This window comes from Melospiza melodia, chromosome 5 (genome assembly GCF_035770615.1).
Source record: "Melospiza melodia melodia isolate bMelMel2 chromosome 5, bMelMel2.pri, whole genome shotgun sequence".
Taxonomy (NCBI): Eukaryota; Metazoa; Chordata; class Aves; order Passeriformes; family Passerellidae; genus Melospiza; species Melospiza melodia.
The window spans coordinates 12,051,287-12,068,724 of NC_086198.1; the positions used below are offsets into that span (position 1 = coordinate 12,051,287).

At 37.8% G+C, this 17,438-nt stretch overlaps 1 long non-coding RNA gene across 1 annotated transcript; it reads right to left on the bottom strand.

Annotated features, from left to right (window-relative positions):
* Nucleotides 1–250: 250 nt before the first annotated feature.
* LOC134418975 (uncharacterized) lies at nucleotides 251–13,055 on the bottom strand. The gene is made up of 3 exons (XR_010027912.1): nucleotides 12,799–13,055; nucleotides 2,359–2,481; nucleotides 251–297 (listed from the first exon to the last, which is right to left on the bottom strand). It is a non-coding gene; the product is annotated as an uncharacterized LOC134418975 (long non-coding RNA).
* Between the last annotated feature and the right edge of the window lie 4,383 nt (nucleotides 13,056–17,438).

Below are 17,438 nucleotides of genomic sequence, written 5' to 3' on the forward strand. Positions count from 1 at the left end.
ACATCTCCTTACTTCATCATTTACTCTCATTTTTATTTGCCCATACTCATAATAAAAAGTCATAAGCTCATAGTAGAGACCAAGCCAATTCAATTCCCCTTTCCACCCTTTGCCCAGAATCTTCCTGGAGGAAGAAAGGAAGAATGTTACAACCACCCTGGATTACAGAAACTCACTGGGTCACCTTATATATGCCCCACCTACTTTGAAGGCATGGGTTGCAGCTTTGTGTACTCACATTTGAATAAGCTACAGGTACCAATCCATCTCCACACAGTGGCCTCTGGAAGGCTGTTCCTAGACAATGAAGCAACACAGACAGAAAGACACTCATATAAATGGCTCTATATTCTGCTTAGGAAATGCCTAATGAAATCACAACCTTCTAATTACTGAATTTCTTAATGAACTTAGTTGTTTTAGGTCTGTTATATCCAGAGAAGTGGTTTGAGCAGAGAGCAATACCAAATAAAAAAATCTGACTATATTTTCACTGAATTCTGCCAGGATCAAGAAAATATGCAGTCAGCTGAGAATGTTGCTTGCAGGGCCTTTTAACCTCTCCTATAGAAATCACACCTTTAAACAGAACTCAAGGCTTCTCCCCACATCCACCTGCCTATGAAGTACTTGATGAATCACAACCTCTCATCTCTCAAATTTTGTACTTGCTACCTTCTGAGCTGCTAGGAACAGAGCAACATTTTTTTTCTGCAAATGGAAAAGTACAGACATTTAGAATATAGAATTTAGGAAAAAGTACAGGCTTTTAGAATATAAAAATGCAGTGTCTGTGTGTGAAAGGAGGCTTTTACAGATAAAAATATAAAAGTTATTTAAATATACATGCTTTACTTAAGCATTTCTTAAGGGTAGTTTAAGAATTTGAAATTGTTATATATACAGGCTCCTATAACCCTGCACTGAATAGCTTTACACTAATCTGAGAATGTATAGATTCTGTGACAAAGACAAGATATTACAAACCAAGTTCTTCAAAACTCAGGATTGCTGAAGATATCTCCCTTAATTTGTCACTTATTCATGGATGTGGAACACACAAAACCTGTAGTATCTGGGGGTACCAATCATCTCAAAAGCTCTAAAATGAATTTGGTGAAAATGCATTGATCTAATTGAGAAGCACAGCTTGATCTATGCAAATCTGCAGCATTTCTTCTTCAACAATGCAAGTTAGGCTGTTAGCAAAGTGGGTGGGAGAAGGAATCAGAAGCAAAAGTATGCAGGAGAAGTTGGTTATTAATGTAAATTATAATGAATAATATTTCTGGAGCTTCTGGGCTGAGACCTTCATTCTCTTTATACTCAAAATCAAGAGTTATGAATTGTGGGTTAAATGTTATCTTCCATCCTACTGTAAATCCAGAGTGGCTATTGTCTTCAATGAAGTAGTATTCCGTTGCCAATATCAGTTTTTTCCTCTAATCATTTTTTGTCCTTAGCCAATCTCAAAGTCATTTTATAAACTAGTATATCAGTGTTTGATTACACAAGTAGTAGCTACTACATTTTTTAGAAACTGTGGAAAATATTGTTGACCATCTGTTTTTAATTATTGGAAAAACCACCTAAAGCAATTTTGGTGGCCCATTAGTAGTAGCTGTTTTGCACAGCTGTGTAGAGGCTCCACTGAAGTTCAGGTTAACTGTGCATTAGTCTTCATTAAATTATTAAGCATTAAGGAATCTATGCCACTTTTTCCAAATTGTCCAGACCAGAATTCTGCTCTGGAAATTCTTTCAAATAGCCTTCAGTAAAATCACAGAATGACTGAAATTAACAGAACTATGGTTATTCCATTATTTTCAAGACTGAATCCATAAAGAGATCAATCGCATACTTGACTTTGTCTGTTTTAAAGACGTAAGGAAGCAAAATACATCAAATTTACCACTTACAATATAGTTAGATAAATTTCATATTTAGTCCTCATTAGTTTACTCAACTTTTGGAAGTATGCACTTAATACTTCATATGATGCTTTGAATAAGAGAAAAACTGTCTAAAGAGGATGTTAGCTATTTGAAGGAAGGTTGTCTCCTTTGAATTTGGCAATGAGGAATTAAGCTTGGCATTTCTGAGGTACATGACTAAAGCTACCTAGTTCAACTTAAATCTCAAAACCAGATATAACTTAAATATTTCGGTACTGGATGTGTGTTAACCTAACTAAGACAGAGCCATCATTTTGTCAGTATGATTTACAATAATTTTTACACAATTGAAAAGCAATTTAAATTCAATGAAATTGCTCGGAGGGGCACCATTGGTGGTCCAAATTTGGTAACTCCTCATAGTTCTCCAACTTTACTAGACTCCACTGGCAGTAGAGAATACCTTGCATGCAGAATGATGGCATGTTACTGTTTGTACTCTAACACAAGTCTTGCCTGGTGTTTCACTGCCACATGGTGCATTCTTCCAGTGGTCATAGTTTTTATCCATTTTCATGTGACTGCTCTGAAAGACAGGAGAGAGTTCAGGACTGTCAAGGAAATTTCACACCTAAGTAAAACTGAAAAGAAATTTACATCTCAAAAGAAGAGCTTTGGCTATATGGGAAAATCAGGAATCCAAAGCTAATGCCAGCCCTTATTCAAATAAAGGGTGAAATGCCAAATATTGTTTCAATTTTCAAAGTTTTTGACAGTTACTTTATTAAGCATATGAAATCTGAATCCATTCCTGAACTATTTCTCAAATACTAAAATGATGGAAATACACTATGTAATGTGTGCTGAGCTTTTGTTCTATTTTTTTGTTGTTCATTTTTAATAAAGTTCAGGTTACAAGGAAAATAAAGGTGGACAGCAGCAGTATCTTATTCTTTATCATTAATGAATAATACTTTTCCATGAGTTTAGAAAAGTGTGCATTTTCTTCCCAATCCGAAAGGAAGTATTGACAATCATAATATTTATTTTTTTCCTAACACAAGCTGAAGTCCTGAAAGTTGGGGATTTTGGTCTTAATTTTTAAGCTTGTAAAAAGTAATTCTGGATTACACTGCTGTAAGAAATGAACTCCATCCAGTGTTTTAGTTAAAAAAAAAAAAAAGCTTCTGACATGGTTTACCTTGCAATATCACACTCATAGCAACTAATTCTGACATTATGACCAGTGAGCAGTGAGTTCATCATGTGCAGTTTTCACACCCAATTTTGTATTTCCTTCTCTTTTCCAAATTAGTTAAACTTAATACTTAGTAAGTTTTTTCCCCTATGAAAAAGGACCTCTAGCAAATCTGTAGAAAAACACAATAAACAACAACAATTCTTCAAATGACATCTCTAACAGCATTTGGTTATGGCACAAATATGCAATAGAAACAATTGTTATAACTAAGCATTTTGTTAGCTATCTTGACTTTAAAATACCATTGGGAGAAAAGTGCCAATAAAAAATTAAAAGAGTGGCATATATATATAATGTAATACTTCTAAATTCCTCAGTTTCAAAGAGTGAATTAATGCAGCAACGTCAAAGGTTTATGCTTAACCAAAAGAGAATAATTATATTCTCAGGTGCATTTTCTTACTTATTTAATGACTATCAGAACAGCATTCATAGATTCTCTTTGGTAATAAAAAAAGGGTTTAGGACCTCGCTTTCAGTGCTTTTCTGTACTCTGAACTGTCAGTTGTTTTATTTCAGTTTATGTTTATTTTTTTTCTCTGGTTAGTAGCCACTATAATTTCTTTGCATTTGAGTGCTTTTTCTAGATGCACTCAAACATAATAGACTACAATTTAGCCCATGGCATTTTAAGATAGAGAAGTCTGAAGTCATACCCAATACAGAATGGTAGAGTGTCATTTCAGATGTATATCTATGTTAGCCTCACTGTCACTGATTTCAAGATATTACACATCTGAGATAAAACCTACTGCCCAGCAAGGGGTATATGAAAATCTTCTCCTGATTTCCTGCCCTTTTTACACACAAGTATCTTTCTTTGTTCATATATTGAGACCTAACCTTTCCTTCACTATTTCTTCAATCTTTTCTCACAAAATTCTCCTTTATATACTTAGGATTGGGTCTTTTTTGTGTATGTTTTCAACTTTTAATGTAATATTCTCCATATAATTCTATTTCTATTCTGTCATTAATAAGACAATGTAAAAAAATATTATGTCATATCCTGTAGTTTTCTTCCTTTCCTGAATTTTTTCTAGTTAGAAATCACGACTCAAACTGCTCTGCCTAATTATATCAGGCAAGTTAGGAAATTATTTCGATTATATAAGTTACAGTACAAGAAAAAAAGGAGGCCTTTATATCATGGTATCAACACAACCACTGCATTGGTTTTCAGTCATTAACTAATAGTGAATAAAGATTTAGACTGAGATGCTAAACTGCCACAGGGAAAGCAAGTTGCCTGTATCTTAACATATCCTTGAATGGTACAATTTAAACTCAAATATAAGTAGTTCAGTAATCATCCTTGCTCAAACATATTTCTTTTCCTGGGAACAAGCAAGTCTCTGGGGCTTAAAGCGCCTCAGAGCTGGCACCCTCCACAGCATACCACAAAGGGAAGTGAAGCTGCAGGCCAACTTACACACTAAAAGATGTGCCTCAGGAGAGCAGCAGGGATGCAGAGAAGCACTCTTTGAACTCAGCTGTTGTAAAAGTGTCTAGAACTAAAAACCATATAAGGTCAAGCTATTGAAAAAGAAGGGGGAAAGTCTAATAAAAAGACTGGCAGCTTATGGATGGATTATTGACTATGAAAAAAGCAAGTTCAAAAGATCAATGACCCAAAAGAGCAAAAACATGTCAAAAAGAGAGGATGCATTTGATCTTGAGTGTTTTCTAGCTCAAAGCATTGAGAAGCTCTTCCTACTGATCCTTCACAGAACACCCCCGCCCACATAAATCACACAACAGTACACAGAACTAACTGCAGTGACATGTTTTAAGTTTCACCAAATATATAACAAGCCATGTGAATGTACAAATATACATCAGAACAGAAGCCATATGTGGAGAACAACCCATGCACTGGCTGACTCCGTTCTCTGGACTGATCTTGAGACAGCTCCTTCTTTGATGATAAAAAGCATAAAGCTGTGCTACTTGTCAACAATACATGCCTTTCTGTTTTCCCTCAAATTCTGTGCTATTTTGTGTAAGAGACAGAGGAGACAATATTGCTAATGAAAATATTATAGCAAATAAACTAACCTCCTTTAAACTATATTCTGAAAAGAATAGAATAAAAGAAAAGGCTTTTTCTTTTATTATTACCTAGCACAGATTTAGTCTCTATTACTCAAGTGATTTGCACAATGTCCCTGCTGAACAGTGCAGTCAGAACGGAAAAAGGATCTCATCTTTGATATTCCACCATGATTCCACAGGAACTACAACAATCCAAACACTACAGTTCTACTAGTTAACATTCATGCTTGAATATCATTTCGGCAAAATTGATGAGGTTTGAATGTATTAAGGACAAACCTAACTATGTTAGAATTCTATCCCAGGAGTTATCAAGGGTTATAATCAAGCCATTAAAGAAAAACTCTTGATTTCAGAAATGAACTACTCTATTCTATTTGAAATCTCCCCCAAAAAACCTAACTTGTACGAATTCAAAAAAGCAGGTTTTAGGTGTCATTTTATCCTCATTAGGAAGCACAGAGTTAAGCATTAGTTTTCCACCAAATGCAAGAGCTGAACTTTGATTAAGAACACACATAAAACACTAAAAAAATAGTAATTTTTATAATGTATTTGGTGATAAATTACTTCCTTAAAAGAAGCTGTTATGGTTTCAGTATTGAATAGGAAATGCATAAGCTCCTTCAAAAAGAATAAACTTTGCTGATGTAGAGAATTTGTGATTACACTCCTTAACCGTCATAGTCACTATTTTGCTACGTAAGACACTGTGAGAGCAAATGTCTGAGTGGCAAAGCTAGAGAAGATTGCTCTTGGGTATAAAAGATGAGTAGAATTTTCACTCCCTGAAAACCTGCTGGGACTGGCATCTGTGCTACCACATGAATCCTGTGCTCATGGTTGCCTTAGACTCTTTTCTCAGTGTTGATTACCACAGAAATTGCTTTAGGTCAGAGCAAAATAAATATAACTTGTCTACAGCAAGCAAGATGACCAAAGTCTAACAAATAAATAATCCTTTTTTCTTTTCATCACCCTTTCTTCTTTCATATATACTCTTGGAGCACATTGTCCATGATACAAGACTGCATAAGTCTCCCGTTAAGTCTTGGCTGCACAGGCGTTTTAACACAAAATTTTCACAGATGAGGCAAGCTATTAAGGAATGTAAATTCAAATTTTAAATTGATTCTAGGATCAAATGATGATGTGGTAAATGGAGTTTAATTCAGATGGTGGGCAGTCACTAGTGTTGTTCCCCAGGGCTCAGTATTGGAGATGGTCCTGTTTAGTAACTTCATCAATGATCTGGTTGAGAGGACTGAATGCACTCTGTCACTTTGCAGGCAACACCAAGTTGGGAGTGTTGATCTCCTAGATGGTAGGAAGGCTTTACAGAGGGATCTGTACAGGCTGGATTGATGAACTGAGGCCAGTTGCAAGAGGTTCAAAAGGTGAAATGACAGGTTCTGTACGTGGGTCACAACAACCCCATGCAGCATTACAGGCTGGGGGAAGATTGGAAAGCTTCCAAATGGAAAAGGACCTGGGGGTGCTGGTTAACAGCAGTTGAATGTGATCCAGGATGTGCCCAGGTGGCCAAGAAGGCTGATGAGATCCTGGCCTGTATCAACAAAAGTGTGGCCAGCAGGACCAGGGCAGTGATTGTCTCCGTTTTCCTGACACTGGTGAAGTCACACTTCAAATCCTGTATTCAGTTCTGGGCCCCTCACTACAAGAAAGACAGTGAGGGTTTCCTGTGTGTATAGAAAAGGGCAACAGAGCTGATGAAGGGTCTGGAGTATGTCTGATGAGGAACAGCTGAGAGAGCTGGGATTATTTATCCTGGAGAAAAGGAGGCTCAGGGAAGACTTTGTCAGTCCCTACAACTACCTAAAAGGAGGTTAGGATGAGGTGGGTGTTGGCCTCTTCTCCAAGTAACGAGCAATAAGACAAGAGGAAATGGCCTCAAGTCACACCAGGGAGGTTTAGGTTAGATATTAAGAAATAGTCTTCACTGAAGGTGTTACCAAGCATTGAAACAGGCTGCCCAGCGAAGTGGTTGAGTCACCATTCCTGGATGTGGAGATGTGGCACCTGGGGACATGGTTTAATGCTGACTTTGGCTGTGAGGACTGTGGTTGGGTTCAATGATCTCAGAGGTTTTTTCCAACCTAAATGATTCTGTGGTTCTGTAAATGTACAGGCAAGTTTCAATATTTGGTTCATTTCTTTTTTCATCAAAATATGCAGAACTGAACAAGATGAAAGAATGCCTGTAGTATTATTCAAATTAATAATATTTTCTAGAAATTTTTAAAATAATCAAGATATTGGACAGTATTGTTTTAGCATTTTCAAATTAATCATTTCAACTTTGCATGGCTTTTCATAACACAATGATGCTTCACTTTTGCTTTGCTGAAAACATTATGTTCACCTGATGAAGTGAAATATTGTGCTTCTGTACTAAGTATAAATCAAGTCAACATAAACTTCATCCACTTTCTTAGAAAAAAGACAAAACTGAGCAATTCTAGCCAGTAATTTTTTGTTTAATATCTTGGAACTGCATCCACTCACTTCAAACATTCAGGTTTTTAAGCAAATTTGGAGGTTTTTTTGTCTTTAACACACAGTTCTGGCATCCTTCAGCTCACCAGTTCTCTTTTCACACTGTAGCTTGCATATATACTGCTTTGTTAGACTAACCCTGCTGTGTCTGTGTTGCCAAATCTCTCATCTACAGCAGGCTCTTTCAGTGCATCCTGGTATGCCTGAGCATGAATGTCATCTAGCACTCAGTCCTTTGAATTGTGCTGTGGAGGACTACTCCTGGTACTCCGATCACTCCCTGCACCAGGAATTATTTATATCTCTCAAGACATCCTTCACCAGACAGCCCAGTATGGCTGCATACACCAGTATCACTATCCATGCCCTACTGCCACAGTGGCACAAAATGAGTGCAGCAACATTTTGCCTCCCACCTAAAACCAGAAGATGACAGGGGTGGAGGCACACACGTGCACCTACAGACCAACCAAGCTCTTTGGAGTCTGCAGACAGCATTCTGCCCTGCTTAGATCCCAAGTCCAGCTTTCTCAGCCACAAAATGAAATATTCCTCTGGAAATCAGCAACCTGGCAGACTGGTGTGATGAGGTCCAGCCAACATCACTCATCAGAATCATGCATGTGTGCCTCCTCTCTGCAATCATGTGGCTGTGGTTACTCCTCTCTCTAGGCACACGTCCCTGTAGCTGAGACATCAGCCGTGTTGGTCTCTTTGTGCTCCCGCAGGACTGTGTAGCCCCAGCTGTGAGCACGTGGAAAAACACACAGAAAGTCATTTGGGATTGTGCCAGGACAGTCTGCCTGGGGCTTTGGGATGCATACAGCAGAAGCCTCTAGTCCATGCCCATCAGATCCCTTGGTATTTAGTGTCATCCTCCACCTTCCAGCTTCACTTCTGTTTATCACTCCATGCAAAGCCCCTTTCAGGATGGTCTGGGCATTAAGTGCAAAACTGTCTTGCTAAGAAGGATTCCTTAGAGAGAGATGTGTGAGCTGCAGGTGCTCTGTGCACACTCTCCCCAGAGGAGAGAATTGCCTTCCCCTGGGAAGCTTGGTTCAGCTCTCCACCATTACTAAGATATGACAGCCACAGGCAGGCTCACAATGCTTGACAGCACACCATTTTTCAAGACTTCCTTAGGGATGCTCCCTGCAGCCTGGCAATCATAAAATAGAGTACCCCCTGTCTTCCAGCTATTATCCAGCTCCTCTAAGGAGAGAGTTCCAAGAGCTCATCTAACAATTTATCAGCCTAAGCCTGTCATTTTGGAAAACGCAGGAAGAAATCCTGAAACTTTATGCTACCAAAGAAAAAGCTTGCATATTTTAGGGGCTATAGGTAAACAAGCCCCTGATCTTTAGAGAAGATTTGCTGAGTACCTATTTTTGTGCCAAACATGGCCAACAGTCCACCTTCTTGCTGCTCTTCTAAGAGGACAGCCAGACCATCTTTCAGGATTAGCAACCACGAGGGTCATCTTAAAAGGTTTGTGGGATACAAAAAATTCATCAGCACTCAGGCTCCCATCTTATTTAGGAAAAAGAAAAGGCTCTACATACCTGATTAAACTGGTTCTTCCACAGAAGTTCTGCTAGGAAGTGTGGAATACAGTAGTACATATATTTCTGGATTGATAAACTCTGCGACCATGAGAGGTTGTTTCATCAGCTTCCATATCTCCATACCTGCTTTAGCTGCACCTTTAACTGCAGATCTCTAAGTGGTCTGATATCACTTAACAAAGGAAGGTGCTCTACTTTGCAGTTTTAGATTGGTAAAATTGCCAACAGGTAACAACACACACCCCTTTTCTGTTGTTCTATAATTTCACAGTGCCAAGAAAAACAAGGGAAGGATGAATTGAGCACTTTTCTGAATAGGCCAGATAAGAAATAGCTCATCTCATATCTCCTAAACTTCATTATGAACCATTACACAATATAGTTAATATCTGATGAGAATGCATTTGATTTGCACAGCCCAGATTTATGTAAGTACACATTTCTAACAGGAAAGAGAGAGCATCAGCCCAAAATGAATAGAAGGTGGAGAGAGATTTTTAGCAATTTTTACCTAAGTGCAAATGCCTCTGTGCATACATTACTTCAGGAGTCACTTTCCTGGAGATGTATACAAGAACTGTTCTTTTTAAACTACTTTAACTATCCCTTATTCTTGATGCATGGAAAAAACCCCTTAAAAATTCTTTCATGACAGTGTTCTTGGTGTATTAAATAAACTTTTTAGGATGTTTTTAAGCTCTGCATCACCTTGTTTTTTACCCTATTGATATATTCTTCTGCAGCTCTTCAGGTATCTTTCAACAGAATCTTCTTTAGTAAAAACTTGATTGCCTCAGGATAAGAGTCTTGTTTTACCACCTATGAGACATCATGGAACTAGAATGACCCCTCATTTTGCCTTTCCAGGGCAGGCCTGTTTGCCTGCTCTGTATGAGATTGGCAGGTATAGAACCTCTGGGGTACTTCCCACCCACCTTTGTCAAGCAGCCTCAGAATCTGTATCTCAAACTACCCAATTTTTCCTCAAATCCTGTTTTCTGGAAAAGCATGCATTTGCTGCTGAAAATGATGCTTCTCTTCACTACGTCCTGTTTTCCAGCCACCTTTTTACCAATGCAGTAAGTGGCTTAGAATTAAATCACCTTCTATAAATAAAAAAATCAAACTATTTTTTTTCTCAGAATCTAAGGCCAAAGACTTTTTTTTTTTTAAATTTTCATTAGTGATGGTGATGCCCAGGACACACATCTCCAGGGTTTTTATATGAGAAAAGGATGTACCAACCAAGTTCCTTACAGACATCTGTAACTACAGACCTGCTGGTCTGTTAAATGCAGCCTGTTTACTCACTTTTCTCTACAGGATTTTCCAAGTGTGTTATCTTCATTTCAACTTAACATTTTTCTTAGTATGCTTTAGTTTATCAGGTCCACATCTTCTACAACTGTACTGAGTCTGAAGTCATGCTTTTCTGTAATTCTTTCATCACATTCAGACATCTGCACATTTTAGCATTTTCTTGGCTAAGCCTTAAAATGACCAGTGGTAGCCTGAGAGAACAGTGTCTCCTAAAATGCAGGCTGAATTACTACATGAATGAGAGCATGTACTAAGTTGTTTTTTCCTAAAGGAATCTGCTGCACACCTGAGGGTATCACAATAATAATAAAACAACCACAACACCACCACCACCACCAGAAAAAAACACCAAACCAATTCTCCCCCCCCCATAAACCACTCCCATACTATAAAAAAATCCCAAAACCCTCCCCATATCAGTATCAGTCTTCTCCTCTTGTTGGCAATTATCTAATTCTTAAATATGTATTTTTTTTTTAAATCTGGTTTTTGTAGAGTCACAAAGAAAGCATCTTGTCTGACAGTTCTGCTATTGATTATTTTCAGAGCTATCGATGTTTTGGGGTTGGGTTATTTTGTTATGCTTGGGGTTTTTTTCTTGTTGGTTAGTTCAGAGATTTTTTTTCTCTGCATAAAGATTAAAAGAACTGTTTTGGGGGCATGAATCATACCTCAAATTTACTTTTTACAGATTCTGTGCTACACACAATTTAGAACTTTGTCCGCTGGGATATCCTCAAACATTTTCTCAACCATTTTGGTTTTCTTAGTCCCCAGTGAGACCACAGACATTGATACATTTTAAGGGTCTTATATTTTTAGCCCTCATACTATTACAAAACATAGTACTTTATAAAACCCTGCAGGACCTGCAAGTCCAAAAGTTGTTCCTGGCTGACACAGGCTATCAAGTACCATTTTTTTTCCTTTCACTACAAACTTCCAAACAGGCTGAGGCAGCTAATGGGAAGATGTACCCTTTTACCCTTTTGAAGAAACATGTTAGTGTTCTGGGCTCTCTGTGAGTAGTACCCAATTTATAATGATTACACACCCCAGAGAATACAACACATTGATGTTTGCTTCACTTGGCCTGTAACTCAAGTCAGATAAGCATTTCTCTATAAAATCCACACCATCAGATAGGGTTCAGAGTGTTAGAGCTTCTGACACTATAAAAATCAATTAAATCTATGGTTAATCCACTTACAATACAAGCATATCTCAAAATTCTTTCTTCCTTTGTCCAAGCCCACATTCACATCTCTAGATACTTATTTAAATCTTATAGTCAGGTGAGGTTTGAATGTGTAAACTGCTACACAGGTGAACCAACCTTGTTAAGCCAGTTACTGTCATCTAAACTACTGCTATCAAGCAGTTTTCCTCAGCTTGCTCTGTTTAAGATAAAATGAATAGGCTACTGCTCTCCCTTAAAGAAACTATTACAGCTGTTGGCCCCTCAGACTGTAGTGCTGGTGTTTGGAGGCAGCTCTCACCAATACCCCTCATTACTGATGGGCTGAAATGCCTGCTCAGCTCCCTCAGTGGAGACAAGCTGGATGCCACAAGCACATTGCAGGTAATGGTACTCAAACGACCCTGCTAGACCTCTAGACACTGCATACACTTGATGAGTAGAAGTCACAACTAACTTCACCCTGTGAAATAACCTCCTCATGAATATTTGTGAGGGGGCGGTTACTCAAAATAGAGCTTTCGTCTTACTCAAAAATGTCATGTAACCTCAAAAAAATTTGCACAGAATCTCATGTAACCTCAAGCTTGTACACACAAATGGAAACAGATAATGTTTCAGCTTTGCTCATAAAAATATGTGATTTCCAAGAAGCAACAGTAATCACGCATTTTCTGAAAATCAAGATTTCTAATGCAAAAGCAGGTCTGTCTAAAGACAGAATTTTCTCTCTAGCAACAAGGCTACATAAAACAGCCAGGCATCTGTGAACATGAAGAATAAGGAAAAATAGGTCTCTCATTTCCAAATCAGCAGCAGTGCTTGCATTCTACTTTAGTTAAACAACAGGAGCAGCAGTCATAATCTCTCTCTGTGGAGGAAACTGTAAAACTCTAAGCTATTGTTTGCAGAAAAGAACTGTAAAAGTTTTCTAAAAAGGGTGTTTTAAGGTGGGGAAAAGTTTGATTATTTTTTTTTTCCACATACCTGCTTCATGAGCTCAGGAAAAGACTGAAGAATATTCTTGACACTGGTCTGGCTTCCTGCGTCTTAGGAGTTCAGGTAGACCTGATTCTGTCCATGTTCAAATGTGAAATGACCCTGCAGTCATCTCTCTGCACACACAAAGGACCTTCTTCCTCCCACTGTCAGTCAGTGATAAGAAAATGAGAAACAGGTAAGCACATGTTGCAATTCCAGGCACCTCTGCTTAGGAAATAGCAGCTGTTGTATATTCTTTCTTCTCCACTGGTGCATACCAATTTGTGGGTATGGCTGGAAAGCAAGCCTTCGAAGCCAATGATGAAGCAGGATATACAGAGCAGACCAACAAAAGGGTGCCAGTGCTGGAAGAGTTCTGTCAGCTTTTCAAAGTGTCTTTGACACACCAGGAACTTTTCTAAATACGTCTGGGACAGAGATGGGAGAAATAGCTTTCAATATACATCTATGAAAGTGTGTCCACAAACACAAATATATATATTTATACACACACCCATTTGAATGTACCATCCACGCTCTCTTTCTAATGGACACAGAACAGCCTGTATTTTTTTTTGCATTCACACAACTCTTAAGTTGCTCTGAGTCAGACATTCCTGTAGATCTTTGAAGATGCCAAAGAACCCTGCTAGTCAGACTTCCTCATCCACAATGAAACTAGAGTATCAGTCAAGGTTAAAAACATTAGTTTCAAATATAAATTAATATATTGCAACCACACTTAATTTGTCATTAAATAAACAGAATGCATATTTTAATCCAGATATCTATGGCATACAGGCATGCACACACCCTTTACACAACAGTAAGAAAAGAAACCGTATTAATTACATTGTCTTATTAATTATTATTGTCTTCCGGGCAATGGTAAAAGACAAACTGGTCAATCTGCCTCCTCTGATTCTGGCTCTCTGTGTTAATAACTACAAAGCATTTCTGAGACATATCTGACCCTAGAGGGAAAGGACATTTCCTGGAACATGGGAATTCATCTTGTTGAGAGTATCTCAGTAACCATGGTGTGTTCATCTAACAGAATGCCATTTTCATAAAGAGCCACTGTTCTAAAATGTATGTGCATGTCAGCTAGATGTTATTTCAGTATGTTAATAGTATTGTCACTATTCTGTGCTGTCTAGGTAAAATGGAATAATAACGTTTTCAACCTTTGGCTTGTTATTTCAAAGTACAAATTCTATGCCACAAAAAGGACTGAATGACTAAAATCGTTAGAGCTAGCCCTCAATCTCTAAGTGTGCTCCAGATGCTCTTATCAAATATTCCAGACACACAAACAAAAAATAAAGTTTCACTTTGTTTCCTTTTATTCAGATTTTTAAAATACAGTCACAGAGTTTGAAAGTCCCATTTCCAACAAGAAACAAAAATAAATTCATCAACAACCCCTATCACATGGTAAAGACCTTTCCTGAACATTCCAGATTAAAATAGCCTTGGGATTTAAGTGTGTTATTCTATGCTGATGCAAGTCAACCTCTTTAGATATCAAATGAAAAGAACCATGGGGCAATTACTATTCTGAGATGGAAAACAAGGAAAAACAGGGAGGGGGGAAAAAAGAAAAAAAAAGAAAATCTCAAACGAACAAAAATATTTTGGAAGGAAAAAAAAGCATTAAAATCACAACAGACAACCAAAATCAGTTTTCCATCTGCCATACACTGTTTCAAAATGAAACAAAACCTGCTGAGCTCATCAAAGTAGAAAGTGCTTTACTGCTACAGCCTCCAGAGCACAGAGTGAATCTAATCACTGGGAAACAAAAGAAGAATGCAATGAATTAGCTGGGAAAGGATAACTGGTTTTCAGTTATTTTACTCCTTACAGCATCTTAATCTGAATAAAGTATCCCAGAACCCTGGCTGAGCCTAAGACGAGAAGGAAATGTGTATAAGGCATAGTTTAGAGAGTCAGTCTCAGCTGGTAACAGCTAAGATAATTGCATACCAAGGAGAAAGATGATGAAGATAAAATATGTAGTAGTAGTGCAGAGTCAAGATGATAAGATGATTTGTTGCAATTTTGAAACTGGTTTTTAATGCATGCTGGAGTTTTTATAGATCTTTGGATGGACTTTATGTTTGTCATTTTTTTGCACTCACTAGAATTATAGAGATCCTTGTTTGCAAGAGGTTCAGCTGGTTTCACTCTTTTCGAAGGTTGGGGACAAAGCCCTCTTTCAGTGGGGGAAAGAAAAGTATTAATTGCGAGTAAAAACTTCTCAGATATTGTTGTTAATACAATTGCATGAGGTTGCACAGTCCCATCTAGTGGTCAAAAATTACTTCATAGAAGAAACAATTACAGCACCAAAACCACAGTCCCAAAGATCTGCAAATGTTATCATCTGTTTAAGCATTGTACCAATATTCTCATGCATTCCAGTCCAACTAGATTTTATTTTACAATATCCTAAGGCAGAACCATATACAGTGAATGCTCCCTGTCCACAACTAATTCCAGTGAAAACAGATACAATTGCATCTCAAAACTGGACTCATCCAAAGAAATTGAGCTATCATTGATTTTATTTTGCAGCTTACTCTGCTTCCTGAGAATATTTTCTTATAGTAAATATCACTCTCTAATGGGATTCTGCAAAGTGGCAGCTGATGGTAGCATAATAAGCAGCACTTTACAGACAATGTGGATTATATTACTATTGACATAGTCTTAAACCCAAGCAGAATTCAATTTTTACTGCAATCACAACATCTCTCTCACTGTCGCCAAATCAGTATTTCAAGGAAGGGTGAGTCCTGCTGCTAGAGATGTGCACATTTTTATGGTGACCATGTGCCATATTTATGACTAAAAATCTCTGATATTTGCTGAAAATTGACTGAAAAATTTTTAAGGAAGTTCAAAAACACCCTTCTTATTAAGCTAGTAAACAAAATAATCCCTAAGAACATTAATGTTTACAACGTTAACAGGCTGCTGGTTTGGAGACAAAATCCCTAATTGTTGTGATACATCTGGATTTCAATCAAGAGTTAATGTGCAAGTTCTCCAACTTCAGTAGAGAATGTGAGCAGCCAAAACATTACGATACACTGTTATTTCTTGCTTTAGGAAAAGTAGAGGTAAAAACTTGGTAATTGTCTAAGTGGTGAAACCTATATCATGGGTGGGATGAGAGTAATGTGCTTTTCCAGAGAGCTAATACAAACACTGCAATTATGTCATCACTTCTGTTAAGAAGGGCCACACATCCACCACAGAGGCAGCAATGCCCAAGGAGACTAGAAAGGCAAAATACTAGAAGGTGCTCTATGTGTGAAAGTGGACTACACACCAAAGCACCCTGCTACAATTTTGCCAAAGAGAGGTTACACTCGAGTGACACTGCCCACTGCACAGACAGCAGCAGGCCCAGCACATTTTCTCATTCTAAATCCCATTCCTCTACTCTGGAAAATGAGATCACATTTACTTTTTGTAGTTCTGTAAATCCATGTATTACCTAAAAAATATTCTCGTCATTCTGTCTTGCGCGCACTCACTGTCCAAGGAAAAAATTCTGCATTCTTTTATAAAGCTTATAAGAAATTTCATTGCAAGTACACCTGGTTGCTTTACAATATTCCACACCTCTTCAACCCTAAACCACAGCATTATTACATTGGCCAGATGAGTTACAGCCAGTCAGCAAGAGGTCAGTTCCCACACCTGAGCTGGAAGGCTGCAATATGTGGGAAGCAAAAATGCGTTTCAAAGCTCCCCAATTTATCTAACTTTCTCTGACATTTCAGGGCAAGCTTGACTGAAATTATACTCAGTTTTATTAAAAATAAAAATGTAGGAACCTACCTGGGTAAAAACATTTATTCTGGTGCATCAAGAAATCCAGATATGTGTGAAAAAACACATATGTCAGTTGCAGACAAACAGTAAGAGAAATGCATATTGCAGGACAATAAAAGCTGGCACATGTGGTAAGAAAGAGTCCTGACCTCCTCCTGTATAGTTCTGTATTGCACTAAGGTATTCACCCTGTGTTTATGAGAACAGAGTTGACTGCAAGAGGCTCTTGAAGGTATAATTAGATGCAGGTGCCAAAGAGGTCTCAAGATTAGAAATGAACTTGCTTCATGCAAGTTGAAGTCAGAAGGCAGCAGCTCATGATTGGACATCCATCAGACTTGGAGAATAGTCTGTCTTGCTCACTTTCACTGCTTGCATAGTTAAACCTTTTCTGGAAAATCTGCCTCAGAGTGAAACCCAATGCTGTATAAAATGTGAGGTAAAACAAAAAAAGTCTACCCATTACAAGGCTTAGATCATATTTACATCTATTATGATTGAAACTGCTAATATAACTAGAGTTAAACAAGTGCTACAATTAAAGGAATAAAATGTTACCTGCTTGCTGAAGTTCTTTGTAATTTTATACAATGAAAATGGCAAATTCTCCCAGCTGTCATGTAATCAGCAGAAGATGTCTGGTCAAGTCATTAGAGTGAAAAATAGAAAATTAAAAAATAGGCACAAAAGAACCCATATTACACAGATTTCAGTGCTATTTGTTACCAGGGTAAGTAAAAATGGAATAAGGATCAGTTTACAAGCAAGTCCTTTACCTATCAAAACAGCCTAAATTA